A 26,829-nucleotide genomic window follows, 5' to 3' on the forward strand; every position below is an offset into this window, starting at 1 on the left:
TCCCTTTTTTCATGGTGGAACCCAGAGCATGCATATAAATCTCTTTAATCTTGGTTGTCACAACCAACCTTCCATTTCTATTTCCACTTCCTCCCTTTTTCCCCCTTCTAATAATTCCTCATGCTCTACCCCTTTTCTCATAGCAATAAAAAAGAGAATTTCAAACACATCCAAGTTTGGCACAAGAAATATTATTAGGAGTCACCATATTGGCAGTTCTCAATGAAGTCATTTCTATTTCTGAAAAAACTCTTTACATTGAGTACTACTACAATATTTAGGCTAATTGCCCTATGGATGTGTCCTAATTGTTGATTAAATAAACTAGTCAGTATATTGGTTTGAAAATATAATTATATATTGATTTAGGTCTCGTGTGGAAACAACAATATTTAGGCTAATTGTCTTGTGGATGTGTCCTAATTCTTGATTTAATGGGCTAGTTTCTATATAACCTCTGCATTGTGTCTTAGAACCTAGCCATTACAGTTTGTGACTTTCTCATTCTTAATCACATGACAATGCTTTCACCTTATTTTTAATCTTTGATTTTTTTAATCTCACTCTTTAATGCCTTTATTAGGACAACCCTTTCTTACTTCAGTCTTTCTTAGTTCTATAACACCAATGTCACTTTCTTGCCTCTGTTATGAAATACACCTACAATTTATCTATCATGTCTTTGTAGGCTCAAGTTGCATCAAGTTTTAAATTGCTTATTTCTTCTAATAGGCAGGTTTGCATTATTTCTTTTATGATCTTCTCTTATACAGGAAAGTAGATACATCTTTTTAATAGTGTATGAAACCAACGACTAAATGTATATACATATGATGCAAAGAAGTATTTCAATGTGATGTATATCTATATTCTTGGCATGTTAGATGTACATGGTTGAAAAAATTAATTGCAATGGTCAAAGATAATGTAATTAGACAAGAAATGTTTGATAGGCTCGGATATTTTATGCATCGTTCAATAAATGAAGATTCAATAAGGAATGATGTTCACATGTTTATTAAAGAGCTTAAGGATACACAACCCTCATTCATTGAATATTTTAAAAGTCAATTGTTTGAAAGATTGAGTATGTGGGCTAGATGTTGCCATACACTTAAGAATGCAAGCCAAGAAAAAAATGAAGCCATAGAGTCATACCACTCACACCTAAAAAGGTGATTCTTAAAAGTAGTCAAGCATGCTACAAATCGTCGTGTTGATTGGCTGGTACATCAACTAATAACACATGTTTATGTCTATTATTGGTGGGTAAAAATCAACAAAAAAATGGTTTCTATAGGAAGTTTGAAATTGAGAAGATTGAAAATACATCTTGGGTTTGAGCATTGCAAATTTCAGATGAGAACGTTACATTTAATGCCTTTGATGATCATATAGCATGGGTAACAAGTGAAAGTGATACTTGTTTCTGATATGAGATGTATATCTTGTCACCTGATCTATGTATGTGCTCTTGCAACTTTTCAATACAAGGATACATGTGCAAGCATGTGGTCAAGGTGAACTCAATGAGAAAGAGACAAAATCTTAACAGGAGATGCAATGTGTCAAAGTTCCCGCCAATAATTGGAAAAGAAAGAAAATGGAGATTTATAGGTAGAAATGAAGGATATGAAGAGAGAGCTAAAAAAAAGAGAATGATATGTTATTATATGGACAATTAAAGGTAGAATGATAGAGAGAGTTGAAGGGGATTTTAAAAATATCAATACTTATATTACTTTAAGAAATATATAAATAACAATAGAAATCATATTATATGAATGAAGTAGTCATTTCTACTAATTCAGTTATAAGTTGAAATATTTGATTTAAAAAAATAAATTATTGATTATGTAATTCAAACTACCAAAATATCTAATTAGTTTGAGGGGTAGTATTAGTTTTTCAATTTGTAAAATAGTATAAAAAAATTAGAATAAGATTGTAAAATAGTAGCTAGTAAAATATAGTGTAAATTTAAAAAAATAACACTTTACAAATGACAAAATAAACATCTTGATATAAAACTAATCAATATATTTAAATGAGAAATATAAAACATTTAACTCTATATTTAGAAAAATAAATATTGATAATTAATATTGATTAAACATTTATTTCTGAGGTGGAAGATAAAAATGATTTTTTTTGAAAAGTTAATACAATTGTCACAAATGTGGAAAAGGTAAAGTTGTAATTAATGCATGATAGACTTGTTAAAAAATATTTGTATTTACTTAAAAATGGTAAAAATAAACATCAAAGTAAAACTTGAGAAGTTAATCCACTTGTCACAAATGTGGAAAAGATAAAGTTGTAATTAATGCATGATACAAATGTTAGAAAATATTTGTATTTTTGTTGGAGAAAATTGAATTTTCTCCCTACCAAAAATAGTATGGTCTAATAGAATGAATGAAAAATGTGATATAGAAAATAATGAAAAATTAGAAAAAGATATAAACATTTAAAGTTTATTTTAATCTTTTTAAATCCTATGAGTTAATTGGTCAATTGAATTGAATGATTCCAATACTTTCCTGCTTTTGGTAGGAACTAATAATTTGCATGTAGACTTGGAGTATCTTGCAACTACAATTGATTCTATAGAAGAAATATGCCCCATCAGCAACTCTAATCATTTGGTATGACAAAAATGTTTATTTATTTATCTTGTTGGTATATGATTCTTTAGAAACCATATTTTTAAATGTGTTGCAATATCATTGTAGGAAATTACTGAATTAGATGGGATTGGAGGTAACGAAAAATTGTCAACTATTGGAGGGTCATTTAGTACATAAACAAGTAAAATAATAATTACTTTTTGATAATTTTTATTCTTGTTTCTTTGAATTTTTATTTGTAAAATGTGTTTAACTTTTTGTAGATGATAGACAACAATGATGAGAATGCAGTGATAGAAATACAGTTGGAAATAAAAAGTGAGATTTAAGGAATGACTAATACGTTTGATCTAGTAACACTTTCTTTCATTCAAAATTTTGTTAAGGACTTGTCAAATAAAGTCAAAAGTTGAAACATATCATCCCTCCTTGGATTAGACCATCCAAGTGTGCATCCACTTTGACTCGTACAAGATGGATAGCAATACTCTTCATTGATAAAGGGACTAGATTGAATGCATGAATACAAGGAGAAAAACAAGTATCCTGAACCAAACACCTACGTTTCCACAAATGCCATGAAATATTAAGCGTCAAAATTGGATTAATGATCTTGATAGGGCAAATGAACAAGATAAGGATTGGACTAGGAATAATGAACATATGATTGACATGGCTGATAGCATAGAGTTTGGAAGCACACATGATACTAATGCAAGCACAAAAAAATTTCACTGAAAACACATTAGATAGTGTCATCATATTTGTTTGTCATGTATTGTAAACATTTAAAAGATTTTGTAATGACATGGTGTTATTTTGTGCATGTTGCAAACACAATTGAATTTTGTTAAAATAATTTATGGAATTCCATAAGATGGATTGTCTTTGATGCATTTTGTCAAAATTTTCACATTCCTTGTCCATTCTTCCATATATTTTCACCTATAATATTTGAAAAAGTTCTCTTTATATTATGCTTTAATGGATATTAATGTTCAGTTTCAAATATCCCATTTTGGCTAGTTGTGGTTCTTAGGTAGTAATTTATATATAGATAAGGTATCTAGTTATTCATCATATCAATTGTTTAACAAATTGCACAAGGAAAAATAGAGAAGCTTTGGTAAACTACATTAAGGGGTTCTTGTAGTGGATTCACAACTGTGTTTGTCATCATAACTATTATCTTCAGATGTTAACATTGTCTTTTCCTCTTTTTTATTTTGTTGTCACTACAATAGAGCAACTAAAACACTGAATATAAATATACAAACTCAAACTATTCATTGGCAAGACAGGCCTAAATATAACAACTTGTCAATCCTTGTCTTTCACTATATTCAAAATATCCAATTTCCAAGCCTAACAATTTTGATGGTTCCTTTGTAGGCAGAAAATAGAAGCACGGTCCAACAATGAATAAATAGAAATTATACTTATCATCATAAAAAAGATACAATATGAAAGCCACATGTGAAATCTTTTATGGTGCAAGTTATTGTAAATCCAAAGGAAGCAATAAATGCATTGAGATTTTTGGGGAAGGAAAAAGCATCACATGTGTTGCACTTATATGCAAAAATTTGTGCCTCGTACGCATGTACTTCAGGCAATCCGGCCATTCTATCTTTGATCCATCATCCATATTCTTATAACTCCATTAGAACATCCTGTGACAAGCTCTTCATATGGTAAAAACTTTATATCCCAAACACAGCCAGGACGTTTAATGCTATGAATGCACACTGCATTTTCTATCAAATAAAAAATATATATTAGAAATTAATACTTGTTTGTGAAAGCATGGAATGACTATAGGAAGCAGTAGGGTAAAAGTACAAAGTTGTGTCACCTTTCAGGCTGACTTATCAGAACGATTGAATTTGAGTATTTCTATCTAAAAACCAATTTTATTCAAACATATAATCTAGGTAAATTCATTCTAGATAAGTTATATATGGTGTCACATTTTTCCAACTAGAAATGCATGTTTAATACTAGTTTCTATCCAATTACTAAAGAAATAAAATTATTTTAGAAAACTAACATTTCAATAACTCTTACTATTTTTTATAATATTTTTTAAATAACATGTAAACACCATTTTATAGAGCTTAGAGTCAAGAATATTCTCATATAGATTTTATACTATTTTAATTAGATATAGTCAATTATAATTAAAAAATTCTATAAGTACATATTTTAACACTCAAGAAGATATCAAATTTGAGAAAGAAAAAAATATTAAATCATATAAAAAAAATTTAAAATTTACATGACGTTCTAGAGGAGAGATTCCTCTTCAAGAATGTATAATTTTTCTTTTGGTTATAATAGATTTGTTTTGAAAAATGCAGTGGAAGATGAAAACTATCAATTTCAGGTGAGTTGGAATTTGAATCATTATAAAAGATAAAACATAGGTCTAAAGCCAATTTTTAATTTTGATAGTCCTACCTACATATGTTATCTATAAAATAATCTAAGATTGAAGGGAAATAAGTTTATTTTCATATAGTTTTGTGGTGGGAACTAGACCCCTAATTTTTAACATTTTTCAGCATGTAAAAATTTGCCTTTTAAAATTAGGAAAATATATCAATTCTTATTCTAAATAATTATTAAAAATTATAATCTTAAACTTCATCCATTTCTACACCTTTCATTAGTTTACTTCATAATCAAATTCTAAGTAATACTATCAGTTTTATGTCATTGAAGATGAACAGTTATACTTTTGTTAGCCTTTTCCTTTATAAAAGGGTAAAACAAGTTAGTGCTTTTACCCAGTATAGAAACTAGATTATCATGTGTGCCTTCCATATTCTCCCACATTTTGCAAGTGTCTACCACAAAATTGCTAAGTATGATATCTAACAAAAATTCTCTTTTGAATATTATTTGATGGATGTTTATGCCCTCCTCAAAGCTCCCATTTTGGCATAGGCATGGAGAATGCTAACACAGGTTGTACAATTTATTTTACACTTGTGATTAGATTTTATTGAAAATTTAAACAATTATATATATTGGTAAACAAAAACTAAAAATATTTTTGCGTAAATAGTGTTCTCTCAACTTAGCATCAAAATCAAATATGTTGTTAATTTTTCCTTGAACTAAAAGTTTTAATTGAAAAATAAAATTCAACCTGGCTGCTATAATAATAATTTAGATAGTAGTAAGCTTTGTAAGAATTTGTTATAGCTTTGATACCATGTAAGAATTTTTCTAAGACAATAATTCAACGCTAAGATCAAGAAGCTCAGTAGATAACACAAGAGAGAATAATGATGATCAAATGAGAATGGATATCAGATAATTGGATAATTGAATAATTGAATGAATACATCATAGAGGGTGCATGTGTATAAGGGAAACTAATATGTCTAGAAGTCACACAAGAGATAAGGATTTCAACTTGCACATGTCCACCAAAGGTGGATTATCCTCCATTGAGCATAGGAGTTTGTGCGATGATGAGAGGATAAGTTTACATAGGTGTATCTCATAAAGACATGTTATAGACACCATGTGCTCTACTAAGTTGCTAACTCATATGTTGTCACCAAGACAACTCATATGACTATGCATATTCCTAAGTAAACTTAAGTAAAGTGTAATAATAATTAATTATTTACACTAACAAGCTTTAAATTTCAACTAAAGTTTTTATTCTATGGCTAAACTAACAACATATTGTAGCTAGATGCTTAATTGAGAGTACACCATTTAAGAGAGACATTTTTCGATTTCATCCAATAGTTGCACACTTTTCATAAATCTATATGCAACTCGTTAATAATTGATGTTGATAAAAGAAAATTTGCATAGAAATATATGGATCTTTATGTTTTGTACAAAAGTTGTGGTGTATTTTTATGTTGTCAGGATATTTTAGAGTGAATGTGTTTTTATCAATATTCTACAATGCATGTTAATTTCTCAGCCTAAAGTATTAAACAAATTCATGCCACCATATGCAAATGTTTCATACTATGACTTATTTCATGACTCATTCTTGGAATTCATTGTTGAACCTTATTGGCTCCTGGTTAAGTTCTCAGCTTCCTTTCACCTACAAATACACCTTAGTCCATCCCTTCATATATATCCTTTCCAGATCAAATAGTGGGATTATTTCTTGTGTATCTCTTAGTCTATTAAGGCTTCAATCATTGACACCTTGTAAGATTCCAATTGCTCCTCTGACTTCAACACAATCTGACCAACAAATGAGCAAGAGAACTCTTACTACTTGGTATAATAGTTGGCTTGTAATCATGTTAGTTTTAAGTCTTCAGCATACATAGTCAAGTTCTAGGTACTCCATAGTGATATTGAATATCATATTCTCCCTATGTTGGTGATTATTTTTTGTATTGATTAGTCAATAAAAGATTTCATAATCAATGACATCACGAGTTGAAAGTTGAATATTATGAGTGTGACACAACTCTTCAAGCTTCAAGTCCCAATGCTATATTTACAAATACCCCATTCAAGTGCAGGCATCAAGGGAAAAGAATGGGGTTAAGAAAATCCCCGATGTAGCCCAATACTGAAGTACTATTGGAATATAGGTGCCAAAAGATATATCCTTGATTTATTTGATATTGGATAAAGGAGAAGGGAACTTTAGAGATCTCTCCGTTGAAAGGAGATTATTGAAGTGAAGAAGATTGATAAAACCTATCATGGAACAATCATTATTTTGTCGCTAATGTCAAACCTACTTGTTGGTAAGACAATTGCTTACTTTGGTCTAAATTCTATCAATTGATTGATTGATGAAGAAGATTTGAAAATAAAGAATAATAAGAGAACCTAGAGAAATGTTGAGTTATATAGTGTATAAAAGGAGCACTAAGATCAAGCAAGACATTGATGATATATTGTTTTATTTATCTACTTAAGTCTATAATGAAAGGCTACTTGAGAAAAGACTAGAAGAAGGATAAGTAAAGGAATGTGTATGCTAAGACTGACCTAGAAAATAGTGCAAGATAAGCAAAGTTAGTACAGGCTGAACAAAAAATTAGTTGAAGCTGAGTAGTAAGTTTAGTATGAGCAGAGCAAGAGAAATCTAGTTGGTGCCAAGTGAAGAAATTTATTATGTGTCGAGCACCAGTAAAAACTTAATGTTGGCCAAGCATCAAAAGGAATTGTTTGTCAAGCAAATAGAGTGTTATTGTCGAGTTCTAGTAAAATGAGTTAGATTGAAGATTTAACAAATATGAGCTGATAAATTTGAATTCTTGAATTATGTGGATCATGTGGAAGATTACTATGATGAGTTGGTGGCATAGAATTCAAGATAAATCATTCTTGAGGTGAATTCAAAGAGGATTTTAGAGGAAGTTTCTAGAAGGAAATGAAGTGGAAAGATGGGTAGATTCAATGAATCTAACCTAACCCTAGAATGGATGATTATGGTTAAGTGAAAAAATACTTAAATTCTCTATTTAAGGAGATAACAGACTAGAAAAAAAATACGTCATGTGCAAGAACCTAAGAAAGACAAAAACTCTAGGGTGCTGCTTCATATGGTGAACAAATAGAAAAGTCTACAGTTAGCATACAAAGCAAGAAATTTTAATGTGATGAAGGCTTGAAGGGTGAACAAATTATCAAACACGAAGAGGATGAATGCTAAGTAGAATGGAGGACTCAATGTGAGATTTGTAATCTGTACGTGAGTTGTTTCATTATCAAATCAAGTCCTACTGTTACTCTCTAAAAATTATATCAGTTTGGATAAATCCTTTAGACTAAAGTTGACCTAAAAATTGTATCAGTTTGGATAAATCCTTCAGACTAAGGTTGACCTGACAATCATTAGTAAATTATTTAATAGGGTGACATTCTAACAGAATATTTTTAAGTCCTCTAACAAAGCTCACTCCTAACAAGGTGATTGAAATCCTTTAACCAAGTCACATTTAATAGTGTGTATTGTAACCTTTAACAAGGTTGGCTCCTCATAGGGCTCACTTCAGAAGAGTGAAAATCGGTAGCATGTTACTAGTTTTTTTTCCCAAATTGGGTTTCCACATAAAATCCTTGTGTCAAAATGTGTGAATGATTTTGTGGTATTTCATGTTTACATTTTTGCAAAGTTATTTTGACATAGGACAACAATATGCATAATTTTAAGATATTGAATGATCAATGCATGCATAAGAATAAGTTGCAGCTAAAAAGTCCTATTTGTACATTTGGACCTTCGATAATTAATTCAGCCTCCCTATTAGTTATTCTAAAGTATTCTAAAAATTAGTATCAGAGCACCATGTACTTGAGAGAAAAATTTAATGGTACATAAAGCTAAAAATCAAAATGTATAGAAAGGAGGTGCCCAAGTTAAACAAATAAAACTTTTCTGCATGGAAAAGGTTGATGAAGCTACATCTAGGATGTCTTGGAGATTATACACAGTCAACTATCACCACTGAGCATGTTGATCCAACTGGAGCCCCAACCGTTGAACAATTAAAACAAAGGAAGGAACACAATCAGGCAATGTTGAAGATTGCATTTTCCCTAAGCTACTCAAATTTTGATGACATCAAAGGATGTTATTCTACTAAAATGATTTGGGATGCCTTGCATAAGATCTACGAAGAAGACAAGAATGTGCTGAGAGCCAAAGTTGAAAGCCTAAGAGGAAATTTTGATGAAATGTGAATGCAAGATGGTTAGACTATAGTCCAGTATTTTGCAAGGATCAAAGATATTGGTAATGCAATTTGAGGATATAATGGAAATATTGAAGATGATATTGTGATCAACAAAATATTGAGAACCCTACTACCAATCTATGCTATTAGAGTCTTTTCTATACAAGAATTGAGGTGTACCCATGGTAGTAATCTGACCCCTGAAGGATTGGTTGGTAGACTCACTACTTTTGAACTTTCAAATTTTAATAATTTCAAATCTGAGAATGTTGAATCTTGTTTGAAAGCTAAGCTAACACTAAAAAAACCTAAAGCTGAGAAAAAAGAAAAAGGTCAAACCTACTTCTAGTGATAGTGATACATATTATGAAGAGCTAGAAGAATTGAAAGCATTTCTAGCCAAGAAATTTCATAGAGGCAAAGAAAAATACACAGGTGAGTTACCCATCACATGCTTTAATTGTCATGAGATTGGCCATATTGCAGCAAGATGTCTTGATAAGTCAAACAACAAGAATGAAGACAAATTCAGAGGTAGAAAAGATGATAATAACAAAGGATACAAGGACAAGGGAAAGAAGGCTTATTACATTGCCAAAGAAGAATCCAATGACAAATCTGAAGATCATGATGATGAAGTTGTCTTGTTGCTATGAAGTATTTCTTATGAAGATGAGGCAACTACATTGATATCTTTTGTGAAAACAAGTGATAGATGGATAATTGATAGTGGATGTTCACATCACACGAATGGAGACAAAAGTAAGTTCATTACCCTTGAGTATTACAATGGAAATAGTGTTAGATTTGGTAATGATGCACCCTATCTGATTAAAGGAAAATGATCAATAAGATTGACAGATAAGATCATGAGTGACAATGCTTATTATGTGGAAGGACTTAACTATAATCTGTTGAATGTGTCACCATTGAATAGTTTAGGTTGCAAAGTTAAATTTGATAATAGAAAGACTATGATCTATGACACTAATGGAAAACTAATTGGAAGTGGAGATTAGACTAGAGGTAATATATTTTATCTTGATATGAATGATGCTACTTGTCTTATTGTACAATTTGATGATGTGTGGCTATGGCACAAGAGGTTATGTTATGTAAATTTTGACAATTTGGTCAGTATCAGTAAGATGAAAAGAGTCAAAGGTTTGCCAAAATTGAAAAAATGTGATAATGTGATTTGCAAACAATGTCAATTAGGAAAGATGATAAAAGTTTAGTTTTAAAAATAAGACTCATACTTCAAAAAAATATTGGAATTAGTTCATATTGATTTATGTGGACCAATTGATGTGCAAAGCTACAAATTTGACAAGTACATTATCCTATTTGTTGATGATTACTCAAGACTGATGACAGTAATGTTCTTAAAAGAAAAAATCTTATGCTTTTCAAATGTTTAAGTGGTATTTGGAAAGTTTTGAAAAGGAAACTGGTAAAATCTTGAAATGTCTGACATCTGATTGAGGAGGATAGTTTACATCAAATGAGTTTGAAATTTTTTGTAATGACAGAGGAATCAAGAGACAAACTTCTACACCTAGGACCCCTCCATAAAATGGGATTTCTCAAAGAAGAAAGCATGTTTCTTTGAAATATTGGAGAGAAGCTGTCAATAGAGCTGTCTATACCTTGAACTAAGTACAAGTCAAGAAAGTTACGAGTTCCACACATTTTGAATTATGGTATATATACTCACCCAATGTCAAATATTTTAAATTTTTTGGAAGCAGGTGTTACATTCTTAAGGAAAACATAAATGGTAAACTTGATGCTAAAAGTGAAGAAAGTATATTCCTAGGCTATTTCAGGAGAAGTAAAACTTATAAGTGTTTAAATTCTAACACAACAAAGTTGTGGAAAGTGAAAATATAAATTTTGTCGATGCATATACAAAAATGCATGAAGATGAACCAAAGAAGGAACTTGAAAATTATAGAACCATTATGTACTACTATGAATACATGTCTATTGATGCTGATAATTCTACAAACCAAGTTGTTAATCAACGAGAATCACTAATTGTTGAGTCACCTACAATGGATGTCAAGTTGTATTTAGAAGTCGAGTTGTAATCAAAAGCTGAGGTACATTCTGATAATGAGATCAATTTAAATGAAAGGAATTTTGAGTTACACGATAGATAAGTACATAGTGAATCTTAAATTGAACTTCATGAAAGACCTAATGTAGAAAGGAGAATAGAACCAAGGTTTTCAAAGTATGTTAGAAGACATCACCCTGCCAAATTTTTTTTTTGGAGATAATGAAGATAAGGTAATGACATGGAATAGATTGAGAAATGACACACACTTTTTAATTATACATAAACCTAAGTTAGTAAAGGATGCATTAGAGAATGAAGATTGAATTTAATCCATGAAAGAATAAATTGATCTGATTGGGAAGAACAAAACATGGACACTAGTACCCAAACCTGAGAACAAGAATGTGATTAGAACCAAGTGGGTGTACAGAAACAAATTGGATGAGAATGATGAAGTCACAAGGAAAAAGCCAAGATTAGTTTGCAAAGGATATGCACAAGAAGAAGGAATTAACTATGGAGAGACATTTTCCCTTGTTCCAAAGAAGGAATAAAAACTTTTCTTGCTTACTCTACATACAAAGGATATAAAGTTTATCAAATGGATGTTAAGTCAACATTTCTAAATGATATACTAGAAGAGAAAATTCACATAGAACAACCTGAAGGATTTGTTGATCCAAACAATAAGAACATGGTGTATAGATTACATAAAGATTTATATGGTTTAAAGAAAGCTCCCAGAGCATGGTATGAAAGGCTTCACAACTATCTTGTGAAGATTGGTTTTGAGAAGATTAATGATGAAAACAATATGCACTTGAAGACAAAGGAGGTAAAGGAATTTTACTAGCTGAAATATTTGTTGATGATATCATTTTTGGAGAACAAAATGTATTGTGTAAGACATTTACAAATGAAATGAAGGAAGAGTCTGAGATGTTTATGTTTGGAGAAATTAAGTTCTTTTTTGGATTGCAAGTATATCGGATGAAATATGGCATTTACATCACTCAGTCCAAGAATGTGAACAAAATCTTGAGAAATTTTGTTATGGAAGATTCAAAACCTGTTAGTACTCCTATGGTGAGAGGACACAAACTATCCAAAACTGATGATTTTGTTGAAGTAAATCAAACATTGTACACATCTATGATTGGAAAATTGTAATATGTAGTTCATAATAGACCTAATATTGCATTAGCTATTGGGATTGTTGCAAGGATTTTTGCAAATCCTAAGGAGAATCATTCGATGGCTGTTAAAAGGATTATGAGATACTTGAAAGGAACATAAGACTATGGTCTATACTACAAGAAAAATGACAACTTTGAATTGAGAGCCTATACAGATGCTAATTGGGCTAGAAACATTGATGACAGAAAGAGTACAAGTGGTGGAGCATTTTTCTTAGGAAAAATATTGGTCACCTGGACCAACAAAAGAAACAAAATTGTATATCACAATCTACTATCAAAGCCAAATGTGTGGTTGCTATAGTGAATTGCACAAATATGGTATGGATAAAATAGTTACTCAAAGGAATGAAGGAGAAAATTACTGAACTTGTGGTACTCTACTATGACAATACAAGTGCTATAAACATATCAAAGAACCCTATGATGCATACAAAAACAAAGCACATTACAATAAAGTATCATTACTTGAGAGAATTGGTTCAAGACAAAGAAATGAGAATGGAATATGTGAATATAAAATAACAGATAGTTGATATATTCACAAAGGCTTTACCTAAGGATGCACATGAATATCCTAGAGGTAAACTAGGGGTGATACCCCTATCCAAAGCTTCTTAAGAAGTAAGAGTAGTGCCTTGCATCAACCGAGTTGAATGACATATTTTACAAATTGATACAGTGGATCTTATTTTAGGACTTGCTTGAAGTAAAGAAGGAGAGAAGGAGCTAAAATAGAAGATTTACAGTCACATGAAAGGTGATAGAGGGAGAAATTGAATTGATTATATCTACATGTATAGATGACAAGTCTTTGGCATTATTGTAAAATAGGGAGAAAGATAGAGTTGTACTTGAAGAATATGAGGGAGTGTTTACTAAGAATATATTGAGGGAGATATAAGAGGTATTAGAGAAATTAGAGGAAGGCATACATTCTAATAGAGAGAGATATTTTAATGCAAGGTATAAAATTTCTTTTTGGTATTTTTGTTGGTATTGGTTTGTCATCAATGCCAAAGAGGGAGATTATTGAAAGGAGATTGCTGAAGTGAAGAAGATTGATGAACCTATCATGGAAAAAACATTATTTTTTCACTGAAGTCAAACCTACTACTTGTTTGGTAAGACAATTATTTACTTTTTTCTAAATGCTATGAATTGATTGATTGATGAAGATGATTTGAAAAGAAAGGATAACAAGAGAACCTAGAGAAATGTTGAGTTATATGGTGTATATAAGAAGCACTAAGACCAAGTAAGACATTAATGATATAGTGAAATATTTATCTACTTAAGTCTAAAATGAAAGGATACTTGAGAAAAGACTAGAAGAAGGCTAAGAAAAGAAAAACATCTACCAAGCCTGACCTAGCAAACAATGCAAGCCAAGAAAAGTTAGTACAAGTCGAACAAAAAATTAGTTGAAGTCAAGTAGTAAGCTTAGTATGGGTCAAGAAAGAGAAATCTAGTTGGTTTCCAGTGAATAAAGTTAGTATGTGTTGAGCACCAATAAAGACTTAGTGGATGCAAAGCAACCCAGTGTTGGCCAAGCATCAGAAGACAATGTTTGCCGAGCAAACAAAGTGTTATTTCTGAGTGCAAGTAAAATGAGTTAGATCAAAGATTTAACGAATTTGAGCCAACAAAGTCAATTTATTGAATTGTGTAAAGTGTGTGGAAGATTAATATGATGAGCTGGTGGCACCAAATTCAAGAAAAACCATTTTTAGGTGAATTCAAAGAGGATTGTAGAGGAAGTTTATAGAAGAGAATAAAATGAAAAGATGGGTAGATTCAATGGATCAAACCTAACCCTAGAATGGGTGATTGTGGTTAAGAAAAAAAGGACATAAATTCTTCATTTAAGGAGATATCAAGCCAGAAACCACATTTCATATGTGAGAACCTAAGAAAGACAAGAATTCTAGGGTGTTGCTCCATATGGTGGTTGAATAGAAAAGTCTGTAGTTGGAATACAAAGAAATAAGGCTTAAGGTGATGAATGCTTGAATGGTGAATAAGCTACCAGAGATGAAGAGGATGAATGCCAAGCAAATTGGAGGATTGAATATGGAATCTGTAATCTACAAGTGAGTTTTTTTCATTATCAGACCAAGTCCTACTGTTACTCTCTAATAATTATATCAGTCTGGATAAATCCTTTGGACTAAGGTTAACCTAACAATCATTAGTAAATCTTTTAATAGGGTAACATTCTAATGGAATGTTTTAAAGTCCTCTAGCAAGGCTCACTCCTAATAGGGTGATTGGAATCCTTTAGCCAAGTCACATTTAGCAATGTGCACTATAACCTTTAATAGGGTTAGCTCCTCACATGGCTCACTTCACAAAAGTGAAAATTGGTAGCATGTTAGTTATTTTTTTCTCCAAATTGGGTTTCCATGTAAAATCTTTGTGTCAAAATTTGTGATTGATTTTGTGGTATTGCATGTCTACATGTCTGTAAAGTTATTTTGACATAGCACAACAATATGCATATGCTTAAGATATTGAATGATGTTAGAATTGGTAATCTTTCCTTGGTTGTATTTATTAAATGGGATAAACCAAGGTATCCCTTATGTTGTTTGTCCTCTAGTCCACATGTGAGGACAAGTCTATTTTGTAATTCCTTTATTAAGGAAAATAGTTATTCCTCCTTAAGAGGATTATGACACTTGTTATGCACACACTTATGAATGTGGCAATCATTCACTTGGGAGTTACAAATAACTCCTCTTCTCATCTCTTTATAAGAGATGCTTCTCTCTCTCATTCAAAACACACAATCACTATGTAGTTCTTGTAATGAGCCTATGGCTCCATTTTCTCTCTTCTCTCTCCTTCTTTCATTCTTTAGGCATTTGCCTCATTCATATAATTCACAAGGGGTTTTCTTTGCTTTCCCCTTTCAAAATCCTTGTCTCCTCATTTTGTGTTGATCTTGGAAAGCTCTTATAAAGTATGGTAATTATGTTCATCAAAAACTCTCTTGGATTAAATTATAATTCTTTATTTTTTAGTTCATTTCAATTTTATTATTTCTAACATGGTATCAGAGCTACTAATCCTTGTTTTGAGTTTTATGTGATGAAGGTTGTCATTAATTGGAAGCGCATCTTATTAAATAATCTCTACCAAAGTATCTTTATTTTAAAAAAATTATTATTAAATTTTTTTTTAAAAAAAAATTTTGCTCTTGTTTTAACAAGTAGCATTTATCAATTTTAGTTTAATAGAATTTATTATTATTATTTTTTATTGTTAAATATTTAAAATAAAAAATTACATTATTATTTTCCAAACATTTTATAATGATAATTAATGTTCTTTATACATTATAGTCAATTAGATTTAAATCTATTCATTGTTTTTAAATATAAATATTTTCTCTCATCTATCTTTTTTGTAATATTTAATATCTTTTTAGATCTTATGTGAATTTCTAGTATTTTAAATCTTATTTATATGCAACTCCAATTTCTATGTCAAAATATATTCTTTCTTTTAAAGATTTTTTTTAATATATAATATTGTCACTACATTTTTTTAAAATATAATATTTCTCTCATTCTTTTTAATATTTAATCTTAATATTCTTTTTAGAAACTATGAATAACTTCTAATATGAGCTTATCTTATCTCTTCACTTCTTAGTTTTTTTTAGAAATTCACTTTATTTGTTCTCCAATTTTTTTAGAAATTTCCTATTCTTTCTTGGCTCTCTCAACTATTTAATCATGTCATATTCTTACTTGATTTCTTTGTTGATGAATTTGTTTGATTCTCCTTGCATGTGAACTTTGTGATATATTTTGTTTAGTTGCTACTCTTTATTTATCTTGTCTTCTATTGTTGTGCTTGTCACATGCTCTTCACCTCTTCCAAAAATCTCATTTTGACATAGGGAGGAAGGACACTTGCAAAGAATCTTTCTTTATATGGAATACTAATTTTATTTTATTTATCCAGTACCCATGATTGCCGTTGTTGCCTGCTATAATACATTTTTAAGGTACTGAACAATCTCTGGTTCTCATACCCCTGGATGGTATTGAGACTCATTTTTTTCTACCAATTAAGATATTGTTAGATAGAGTAATTTTTTGTTTCATATGTAAATGAATCTAAGAGTTAAATTGAAGCTACATAAAATTTGAAAGGTTCAGAGCCCATTTTGGGTTTCTCGTATCGCTTATGATTTTTCCCTTGGTTCTCTTTCCTCTGCTTGTTCAGTGTTGTGTTATATTTTTCATCATGGTATCAGAGCAATTCATTTCAATTTTATTATTTCTAACAAATGATCAATGCATGCATAAAAATAAGTTGTAGTACTAAAAAGTTTTATTTGTAGATTTGGACCTTGGATAACTGATTCATCCCCCCTCTTAGTTATTCTGAAGTATTCCAACACTCTTAGGGATGAGAAATACACTTGCCCTGTAGAGGACTTGTGAAGGGCACACCCTCTTTTACACAAAATTGGGAAATGCATAATTATAATTACAGAATTGAAGTATTATTACAAGGGTCTCTTTTCAAAGAAAGTACAAATTGAAAAATTCATTTGAATTTTTCGTCCTTGCTTTCTATTGTACTCATACTTATGAGATCTCTAAGGTCCTAGAGGGTTAACTAATTAATAGCTGATTCACCGGTGCTGATAAAACTTGTTAAGAGAAACCACAACAACCTTTCTCCCTACTAGATGGTTAGATTTACCGTTTGATTCCACATATAAAGATAATTTCCAATATAATAAACTTTCTTTGATTGTCCTGTTTCAATCTTTGAATTTATCCAAGCATAAAAAAATAGAGAAAATAAATTTTGAACTTCAATTTTTAGATCTTCAAATTTAGTTTAATTCATTATTTAGAGCTAAATGAAGATACCACATGGTCAAACCTTGTACTAAATATATTTGAAATCAAAAGACCTACAAAAAGATCTCTTAGCCAGATTGCTCAACTCTCAAGAGCTTATCTAAGTAATATTTCTTAATCTTTGAAGAATTAATCTATATTCATGAGGAGAAGTATATTATAGTTCAAATGGAAGTTTTTATATTTAATATAGAGCATACCTAGAATCATTTTCCCTTTAAATCAAAATCTCCCAGTTCACATGAAAACCTATTCATAAATTTAATTTAGACAAACCAAACCTTGGTATGGCTCAAATATGGGAAACCCATCAATTATTTTAAACACAAAATGTGACCCCTCTTGGTATAGATTACCAACATGCAAATAAACCAAGATAATCTTTACCAGATAAAAAACTAAGACTTCAAAGTTTCATGGAAATTAAAATATGTTTATATTGTTATCAATAATACTTAGTCATAAAGTTCAGTAAAGGTATATTTTGCAAACTAGTTATACACTTGATAAGTAGGAGATGATTTCCACAGCTAGTCAAATTGTGATGTGAATATCAGGATTTAACTGTGTGATTTTGAATCAAACTCGATGACCCTTGTTTCATGAGTAGTGATTCAACATGAATCCATCTCTCATGAGAATAAATGGAACACTTAGCACTCATTGGATCTAGGTGATGGTCACAGGGGTGAAGCACCGGGACTTCCCAGGAGGTCACCCATCCCAATACTACTCTAGCCTGAGCGCGCTTAACTATGGAGTTTCCTCCACAGTTAAACCCAAAGCTTGCAACCCCATTTGCAAAACCTTCACCAAGTGTTGTGCCTTATGAACCATTCATTAGAAAGCCCCTTAAGTTATACACTTCCTAAATGTCCATACTATTATTTTACAAACAAATTTTTTATGAACAAAAAACTAAAGACGAAAAGTTTTCAAAATACAAAACATAGTCCTCCATTATTCTTCCTTGAAAGTTTCCTGTAGGTCTTCTGTGGCTACATGTAAAGACATTTCATGCAAAATCCCCTTTTCCTCAAAGTATCTTTCTACTTGATCCTACTCAATAAGATCCAATAAAACAAATAAGAAGAGGAGAAACTAAATTTTTCTATGGTAAATGTCCCTATCCTCCTGGAAGCATGTACGGTTCTCCATAAAGATGATAGGGTATGTTTGGACTAGTTCTCCCCTTATGTATAACATATTGTAGTTGGCCGGCAAGGGAATCATAAGATCCCCTCTAATGTTCATCAGAACTATGTCTAGACTACCTAGTAGCTTGTTCTCAAATAATTCTTGGCAAAGACTAGCGATAGGGGCATTGTCGACATAGAAATGTCTCATTACTGCAGTGAACATGGCTATTATATCTACATTGGAGTAGAATCTATTCAAGAAACCAATGTATTAAGTGCCTAGGCATTGGAATAATTCTCTCTAGAAAATTTTGTTCCATATAGGGACAAATTGCCTAATCATATCTAGCTTGATTGGGTTGTCAAAGGCCATGAGATGGGTTAGAGTCGTAATCTTGATGGGAGTGTTCATGACTTTCGAGATGTAGAAAATTTCCAAACATTCTTCTTTAAATAAGGAAAGAAAAGAGGAACTAAATTTTATTACTTCTTGAGATGTAAAGGGTAATTAATTCATGCATAAGAAAGAGAGAAACTTGCACGGTAAGGGCACACTACCCTAGTTGAATCCTAAGTGAGATTTTCATGATGGTTGTGTTGAAAAAAACTCTTCAATTGTATATTGTCATTAATGTTTACACAAATATCATCATTAATTGAGCAATGTAGAGTTAGCAGTATAAGCTTTTATATCTTAATATTAAGTAAGCAATCGAGTAAAGAAGACTTTACAATATTAACCAAGAAGTTAGTTAATAAAAGGATTCCTACTTATAGTATTCACTGAGTGGTCAAACATCAAAATGAGTGTAGTATTGACTAAGTAATGAGGCATCAAAAGAGTCATAGTGTCAACTGAGCATTCAAATCTAGTATTGACTAAGTGACAACATAATGCATTTGTCAAATATTTGATTAGTTTAGGCTGACTATTTAGATGTTTATTGATATTTTGAAATGAAATTCAAGCCAACTTTTCCTATTTTATGATATATAAGAAAGATCAAGTTGTGAGGATAAAATGTAATAAGTGGAGAGATAAAATAAGATGGATATTTGAGCGAAGGAAAGGCAAAGCAGGAAGACAAGCTGCAAAGAACATCTGATCAAGAAGAATCCAAAGGTCAAGCAAAAAAAAAAAAAAATCTAAAAAGAAAGTTTCTTTATAAATTAGGTCAAATTTTTTGTTTCTTTCTAACCATTATAGTAGTAAAGAAATCTCTTAACATAGTTGACTTAACAGTCATATTGTAAATCCTCTAACAAGGTGACATTTCAATATTGAAGTTTTTAAAGACCTCTAACTAGGCCACTCCTGATAGGATGATCTAAATCCTCTAATAGGGTTATACTTAATAGTATGTTTTGGAATCTTTAATAGGGTTGGCTCTTAACAGGGCTCACTTCAAAAGAGTGAAAATTATTGTGGCTAGTTGCAAGGTGTTTTTTCCCAAACTGGGTTTCGACATTAAATCTTGGTGTCATCTATGTTCATGTTATTTTCTTATACTTTATGTTTTTGCAACTAAGTTAGTTAAGGTTATAATAGATTAATAAATCTTAAGATTGCTTCATTACCCAAGTGACAATAAAATTCTAATGTTAACTAAGCTAGTTAGTATTACATGATCAGTTGAAGTTTGTTTTGACTTGCTTTGGTTGCTTTTAGATTGACAATTGGGACATTGGGGAAGAAATGATTTGTACTTGGATGATTGATGGTACCTGTACTCTTCCTCTAATGTGGTTGATCACTTTAATGAGTTTTTTCTTTTTTCTAATAGAATAGTTATAATGTTTGAATTGGGTAGGTGATGGTATATTGTTCTTCTAATGTTTCTATCTAATAAAATAAAATATAATAGTTATATGTTCTATTTGAATAATTGATGGTATGATATTTTTTTTAATATAGTTGATATACTTATGTCTAATATAATAGAAAAAGTTAATATTTAGAATATTTGAGGATAATTAATCTAAATGTAGAATCATTTTGAAAATTGATGATATTAGTTTTTTAATTGAAGAGGATCAGATCAACGAAACTGTTGATTTATTGATTAATATTAAATATTTCTAAGAAAATTTTCGAAAATGAAAAATAGATTTTTAAATTTGCAGATCTCATAAAAATTAGAAATTTGTTAGCTCTCGAAGATTCTGGATTTTAAACCTGGCATTTATATTTATTATTTAGGTATGATGTCACTTTGGAGACAAATACAAAAGGACCGTCTTGGCTCATGGAGTTTGGAAGAAGTTGCAGAAAGCTGCAACTCTTTTTGCATGTATCAACAGGTAACCTTTATGTCATAATTTATACTTCCTACTTAATGGAAGCAACACATTATTTACATTCTGAACATTACATTTCTTTTGCTTTCTTAACCTACAGCATATGTCAATGGGCAAGGAGAAGGTAGGATTGCCGAAAAACTGTTCAAAATGGAAGATTGCCTAACCAAAGGGTTAGAAGATTATCCAGCTTTGAACATTTCGAATGAATTTGAACTGGCAAAAATTGTTCGACCTTTTCATGATGATGGAATTTGTTAAACAATGAAAGACATGGCTTTGAAAAGGTACAGAACGAATTCCTGAGCTGCTTCTTGATTTGTCATATCCAAATTTAAAACACTTGGAGTGTTACTCAAGTAGCGTCAATATCCAAATTCAATATTTCTGGCAGCCTTGAAGTAACGTTACCATGCAGATAAAAAAATCATTTTACGGCCAAAAATAGTGCAGATTATTCTTAGCATTGTAAGGAGATTCATATAACTGTAAATGTAAATCAAAATTCGTGAGTCACCTGTCACAAGAGCATCAAAACCACATCCTCCATCACCTACTCAAGCCTTTATATGGTTGAAGTCCAATCATTTTATCAAAATTATCCAACAACATTCTTCTGTGTGTGTTTGGTTTCTTCACTTGTGGACAAAGATTATAAAAACAAGGAAGAAAGAAGGTGAGGCGTTTAGTTTATGTGGGAAGAAACATGAAGAAGAAATGCTTGAGCAGAAGCATCCATTGCTTGTAAATCATGATGAATTTCACAGTGAATTGCACACAAAGAAATAACAGCATTACACTTCATGCAAAAGAAGATTTCTATTCAAACTACATTTATTTTTCCCTCCCTCAGATTCACTTGAGTGTTTGGGATTCCCCAAACCCCCTTTCTTCTTCTCTTCTTCACATTCACTTTTGCATTTTGAATTCTTCTCATCTTCAGATGCATTTTGGTTCACTGTGAAATTCATCATGATTTACAAGCAATGGATGCTTCTGCTCAAGCATTTCTTCTTCATGTTTCTTCCCACATAAACTGAATGCCTCACCTTCTTTCTTCCTTGTTTTTATAATCTTCGCCATTACTCTCCACAAGTGAAGAAACCAAACACACACACAGAAGAATGTTGTTGGATAATTTTGATAAAATGATTGGACTTCAACCATATAAAGGCTTGAGTAGGTGATGGAGGATGTGGTTTTGATGCTCTTGTGACAGGTGACTCACGAATTCTGATTTACATTTATAGTTATACGAATCTCCTGACAATGCTAAGAATAATCTGCACTATTTTTGGCCGTAAAATGATTTTTTTATCTGCATGGTAATGTTACTTCAAGGCTGGCAGAAATATTGAATTTGGATATTTACGCTACTTGAGTAACGCTCCAAGGATTGCCGAAAAACCATTCAAAATGGAAGATTATCCAGCTTTGAACATTTTGAATGAATTTGAACTGGCCAAAATTGTTCGACCTTTTCATGATGATGGCATTTTCCAAACAATGAAAGACATGGCTTTGAAAAGGTACAGAAAGAATTCCTGATTTGTTATATTATATTTCAATCTCCATAATCTACGATCCGATTTCTCCTTAAGGGTGGCCTATAAGATTTTTCTGAGACAAGAATTCCCAATATTTAATAAATAATATATTTTTACCCGATGAACTTTGCAGGGCAAGAAAATATGGATGGAATGATGTTTATGTGTTTAGTAAGGCGATGGGAGAGATGTTTTTAGACCATAACAGAGGAGAAATTCCATTGGCTATTGTTAGACCTAGTGTGATTGAAGGAACCTACAACGATCCATTTCCTGGATGGATAGAAGGCCTTCGGTAAGAGTAGACTTAAACCTCATGAATGTATCATTTATTTACTACTATCTGGTAAGAACAATCTTAAACCTCATGAATGCATCAAGTATTTACTAGTTTCTGGTACTTGTCAAAGTGTCTTTGAAGATAATTTGTAAGAACGATTTAAAGTTGTTTGTGCCATCTGTATCAATTTGGGTTAACATTATTATAAGATTTTTTTAAAAGCACTAAGACAAATCTAATTCATTTTAGTTGAAGTTTAATATATTAAATTGTTCAACTTCTAATGTACAAGGCAAGCTTTCCTGGATTGTTTAATTTCTGATTTGCTATTAGTCTGGAATTCCCACTTCCTTCCCTCCTTTTCTATTTGGTTGGTAGGAGGACTTGAAGGCATTTATGCTCTTTAAAGGAGTTCATATTGATTTTTTTTGTTGGTCCATTCTTTCTTTCTTCAATGTAAAAGTGTAAAGGTAAATGATTGTGTTGACATATGTCTTTTAGATTTAATTGTGTCAAATTTTATTGGCATCAGTATTTCAGATCATATTGAATGATTTATTATCAAGATGTAAGAGAACTGTATGAAGAAAACGGTCTACAATTTTTGAGAGATTCTCAGCATCCCAAATTGTTTAGCCTTGAAAAGAGTTATCTCCCATGAAGGGTTTCAATGGTAGACTTTAGATTTCCAGGGTCCATAGTAATTATGTTGTGTATTTTTGAATTTCAATGTGTTAATTTTATTTGTATCAACATTTCAGATCATACTTAATGATTTATCATCAAGATATAAGAAAGTTGGATAAAAAAACAATCTTTCTAACTAAAACATGAATATTCTTAAGAATCTATCATCTACAAACTACAATGTAAAGAAATTAATAATTTTAAAACTATTCTATTTCGTAAAACTATTTTTTCCACATTTGAAAATAAATTTTATAGAAATTAATAATTTTAAAACCATTTTATTTCATAAAACTAATTTTTCCAGATTTAAAGATAAATTTAATGATGTTAGAAATTTTAATTTTCAAAAATTGTTATGATTTTATGATATTAGAGGTTTTAATTTTCAAAAAGTATTAAAAAAACACTTTAGGTTTTATAATGTAATCAAATTTTATTTATTGCAGACTAAACATTTTATTAAAATTCAATTAATGCAGAATGGTGGATCCAATAATTGCCTACTATGCAAAAGGCCAGCTCTCTGCCCTCATTGCTGATCCAGATGTGGCTTTTGATATATTAAGTATCACCACACAATATTAACAGTTTTAATTGAATTGTTTTGAAAAACATTAATCATAGTCATAATTTTCTTCACGTATTTATAAATACAAATAATATAAACTTCAGGTTCCGGTAGATATGGTTGCAAACGCAATACTTGCAGTAATGGCAAAGCATGCTGGTAAATCTGGGCTGGAGATTTATCAAATGGCTTCCTCTGTTGCTAATCCAATATTTATGGGAGAACTTTTTGAAATGTTTTACCAATATTTTAAAGCCCACCCTTATGTTGACATTAGGGGTAAACCAGTAAAAGTAAAGGATTCTCTCAAGCTGTTTGGAAACATGGAAGATCTCTCTTCTCAACCCATAAACGGATCATTAGATGTAAGTTGCACTAGATTTTTTTTAATGTAAGTTGGATTATAATTTGTTTTAATAATTCATGATTATATAGTTTTTTAAAGACATATTTGGAGAAAGTTTAATGTGCACGTGTTTTCTTATTTAAAAAAAGTTCACAGTTGCTATTTAGTTGTCTTAATTGATACGAGTTTCTCAGAAACATGCATATATTAATTGAAAATTTGAATCTCAATTAATAATCCATCCATAGAGGAGTCATTCTGGTGAAACATATATCAAATTAGTTCTATTTTTCTTAATTTAGTCATTTTACTTAAAATTTTAGAACATTGATTGCAACAATGTGTGATGTTAATAGACAAATAGTGGGCACCCTTTTGTTCAAATGGAAAAGCAAGAACGCATTGCCATGAAAGTAAGAGCCCATCTGAACAGACACATTGGTAGGATATACCAGTCATATTTTACTTGCAGAGCAAGGTATTTGATAAAATTCATTTGACTGTTTTTATTGTTCTTCTTATATTAAGAAATTATCTCACAAGAATTGTATTTATTTTGATTTCAGATTTGATAACTCAAACACGAATAAGTTATTCCAAGAACTCTCCCAAGAGGAAAGGGAAATATTTGGATTTGATGTAAATACGATAGATTGGGATGATTACATTATGAAGATTCATATTCTGGGACTCCTTGAAAATGTCATCATGGAAAAAAAAAGATGAAAAAAGACTTAGATGATAAAATAGTTTTATCAAGACTCAGGTTATTTAATGTTGGGGTGATTTTATGGCACCGTCTATAGTACAACTTATATACACCTCTTTTGAGTATATTCCTGCTGGTGTGCTTGTTTTTATAGATTGTCTTAATTTCTTTTAGATTGTTCAAATATATTGTTTATAAAGATTCTTAGCAAGTTTGAGGGAGTTTTTTATAGAAAATTCTATGTAGCAAACTAAAATCTAGAGCAATATTTTGGAGAGTTTTTTATTAAAATTCTCTACTATTCTTAGCAGTTAGTAGTTTATTCTACATTGGTGAGAACAGATGGTTCTTCTCCAACTATGCATGCAATGAGATCTGAATCGTTTTATTCAGGGGAGAGCTCCAAGTTGACAAAAGTTAATGGTTGTTTTCCGCATAGCCATGATCGCTCTGTTTTGGTTATTCCTCTAGTGGCTGTTATGGAGGACATTGAATATTTGACCAAGCATGCTTTGATTTGCAAATTTCTTGGAATCCGGATTTCCCTATCTTCTCTTGAGGCATGGATCCACCGCTCATGGCAGGTGGAAGGCGATATGGAGATTATGTTGGCAAGGAATAGTTATTTTTTTGTTGTATTCTCTTGCATGTCTGATCATGATTGTGTTTTTGAAGGAGGCCCTTATTTCTACATCCATGTGGGGTTATTTGTCAAACCCTGGCATTCAGGATTTAATTCTATTCAGGATCTCCCTTCAACAATACCAGTTTGGGTTTGCTTGCCTCGCCTTCCCTTCGAATTTTGGCGTGAAGACATCCTCCGGCAAATTGTTGCTTTGTTGGGGAAGTCGACTGCTATCGCACATCAATCCCTCGATAAAAAGGTTATTTCTTATGCTAGAATTTGTGTTGAAATTAATTTGAATAACCCATTACCAAATTCTTTGGAAATTTGTCTTGGGGCTTCTTCCTAGGTGCAACAGTTAGATTATGAATCCCTCCCTTTCCGCTGTTGGATTTTTCATGAGTATGGTCATCTACAGCGTTAGTGCCCCCATAACTTGACTTCCAAAGGAATGGATGATTCTACTGCTGGCAATGGTGGTTTAGCAGATTCTACAGGGAAAGGACAATTGCTGATGGCTAATACTACCACAGGGATGAATCCGCAAGATGCTACAGGTAAGGGTAAGGCTCAAATGTAGGATAAGGATGGATTTACCCCTGCTCGCCCACGAGCTAAGGGGCGTGGTCAGAAGAGGCCTTTGAAAGAGAGATTATCTGATTTAGGTTTTAATTGCTTTGAGGTGCTGGATAGTATGGTTCTAGAGGAGGGTATTCCTCCTCCTATCTCTTCTGATCCAGTTTTCCCAAATGAGGGATTTGTTCCTAATGATGCTTGTGGGGCATCCCAAGTTGTAGTATACCAAAACTGTGAGGTCCCTATAGCTCCTGTGACAGAGGCTCTGGTGACTCGTGCGGTGTTGGAGGATAATGATGTTGTTATGGATGACCTGGTTAAGGATGTGTTACCATCAGGTAAAGGCCATGGATCTCCTCTCCCCTTAGGGTTGATGCCTAGACCCTTTAAGCGGGTTTCTTTTACTCCCCCTCTAATAAGTGGGTGCAAAACAGACCAAGAGAAGATTAAACTCACAGGAGATATATTGATTGAGTCTGGTTTAGTGAAAGCTTTGGATGCTCATTTTCCCAATTCTACCCAATGATGATTATTCTCTCATGAAATGTTAGGGGGTTGAATAGCATCCCTAGACAAAAGGCTATTCAT

The 26,829-nt window shown here is 31.4% G+C and overlaps 1 pseudogene; it reads left to right on the forward strand.

Moving 5' to 3' along the window:
- The window catches only part of LOC149555954 (fatty acyl-CoA reductase 2, chloroplastic-like), a 103,499-nt pseudogene extending 78,442 nt beyond the window's left edge, over window positions 1-25,057 (forward strand).
- Window positions 25,058-26,829: the final 1,772 nt, after the last annotated feature.

Source organism: Cupressus sempervirens, chromosome 5 (assembly GCF_028749045.1).
Source record: "Cupressus sempervirens isolate cs-2001-9-10 chromosome 5, ASM2874904v1, whole genome shotgun sequence".
In the NCBI taxonomy this organism is placed as follows: Eukaryota; Viridiplantae; Streptophyta; class Pinopsida; order Cupressales; family Cupressaceae; genus Cupressus; species Cupressus sempervirens.